At 40.0% G+C, this 2,241-nt stretch overlaps 1 non-coding gene across 1 annotated transcript; it reads right to left on the reverse strand.

The window, feature by feature from the left end:
- Window positions 1-1,930: 1,930 nt before the first annotated feature.
- Trnat-agu (transfer RNA threonine (anticodon AGU)) lies at window positions 1,931-2,005 on the reverse strand. The gene has a single exon. It is a non-coding gene; the product is annotated as a tRNA-Thr (tRNA).
- Between the last annotated feature and the right edge of the window lie 236 nt (window positions 2,006-2,241).

Below are 2,241 nucleotides of genomic sequence, written 5' to 3' on the forward strand. Positions count from 1 at the left end.
GAAAATGATAATCTTATTTCATTATAGTGAGTAATTACTAAATAATTTTTTTCTCCCGGCTAAAGATTTGGTCAAGTTGCTAAAGAACTCCAAGTGAACGTTGTGTTAAAGTGTTGTCTTTAGGTTGTGTAGTGTCACTAAATTACAGTTCATACAACAGATTCTATACAACTATTGATTATGATGGAAGCGGTTACCTTCAGCAAAATTATCACTAAAATCACTGAATATCAGCCGCGCACAACACTGACGTATGTTACCTGAAACAATATTCTTCGCACATTCGTGCGTCATTAATTTCGGCTCCATACATCAGCAAGAAAAGTTTCTTATATGGATCGTGCTACGAGCACTGTTTTTAAAGAACCAATCTGAGTCGAATTATGTTCATTAAAATGAGTTCGGGACCACCGGTGCACATTTATTTTTTACACATTTTTATTACCTTCGGCATTTATGTATGCAGAGTTGCGTATTTTGAATTTGCCGCTGAGATAATTGTTAAGATGGCGGCAGACAATTGATAGAGACTTCTATTGTTAGAGCAAATTTCCTTTTAACAGGATAAGTATTTGAAATGCTTATTAAACTTTACTTTCATATTGTGCACTATTTAGACTAATTTTCATCAAGCAAACCTTTGGTACTTTCGTAAGAAACACAGATAAAAACACGATACAAATCGCTGTCACCAATGGCTGCGCTCCTTGCAGCGGAAAGAAATAGTTAACACAGATAATGCTTATTGAGAGAGGAATTAAAGGTACAAATAATTATTCACTCATATTTATTATAATAATGAACTCTATTCTCAAGTAATAATTAACAAATAATTATAATTTCTTAACAGACCTAAGTTTGATATGCGTCTTCCTTCCGCAACCTACAAAGCCAACCAACAAAAGGTAAAACAAAGGAAGACAAACGCAGATCATAAAAGGAATTTACAATTATCATTGTCTTTGTATGATACACATAGATATGTCCAATTACATCATAAAATATTATATAAATAATTGATATTTATCATCGTTTTATTTCACTATTTTTTCATATGTCGGATGGATAATGTTTATAACTGTTAGAGGCATAATTTCCTATCGTCGCACTGTAGCTAAAATTTATCTCGTGGATGTTACAACATCCACTACATTCTCTTCACATCCTGTCCGAAACGAAACTTTAACATCCTCCCCGTACCTGAGTGTGAAATCCGGCTAGAGATCTACCCATCCTTCCAGCTTTATTGGAACACTTCTCTTCCTCGTCATGTCATCGCTCCTCGTTCATCACCCCCACCCTTCTCCCTCTCCGTCCAAATGTCTGGTTTAAGTCTTCCTCCTCAGATCTTCCACCCCAAATCCTTCGCAGAATACTGCCAACTCACTAACTGCTTCCTTTGCGTAAATTAGTACAGTAAAGTGCTCCGATTTTTCTTTAACACAATGGTCATTTTCTGTATTTGAAATCACAACGGCATTTAACTCAAAATTTTCAGAGAGCAACCATCAACTTCATAATTTTAAAACAACGACATGATCCTTACTTTTAATTTCTTAACATTCTACACGGGTTTATTTTACGAATCATACCGGCTCAACGTCGACACTGTACAGCTGCCAGCGCAACCGTGGGCCTGAAGGAGAAGGAAATGAATTAACGACGAAGAAAGAAGCACATCATCATAATGGAAACGGGTCCGCATTCGTCGCTTAGTGGTCAGATTGACTGACTGCCATGCGGAGGATCTGGGTTCAATTCCCGGTACTGTCAGGGATTTTTTCTTGATGGGAGTGGTGGAATGGAGTGCACTCATCCTCGTGATGACAAATAAGGAGCTACTCGAATAAGTTATATATAAATTGAAGGGAATCACTGCTGTCAGCTGAAGCAGGACATTACGCGGAATCAGCGGCGACGACTGAAAATGTGTACCGGACCGGGATTCGAACCAGGGATCTCCTGCTTACTAGGCAGGTGCGTTAACCACTGTGCCATCCAGGACATAGCGTTATCGCAGCTGGGCGGACTATCTCGGCGCCCTTCACTGCCGATCCACATTCCCACCGAGCACCACCTATCCGCAGCCCCTGTCCATTATACTCCTGTTCGCTACTCTGAGATTCCCACAGGCGGTTGGGCGTATCTCTGCATCCGCACTGGCGAGCTAGGCAGCATTCATATAATTGAACGAGAAGTGGCGGCTCTAAGGTAGGCAAAGCCGACAGCGGTTGGGAGAGC

This window comes from Schistocerca serialis, chromosome 7 (assembly GCF_023864345.2).
Source record: "Schistocerca serialis cubense isolate TAMUIC-IGC-003099 chromosome 7, iqSchSeri2.2, whole genome shotgun sequence".
In the NCBI taxonomy this organism is placed as follows: domain Eukaryota; kingdom Metazoa; phylum Arthropoda; class Insecta; order Orthoptera; family Acrididae; genus Schistocerca; species Schistocerca serialis.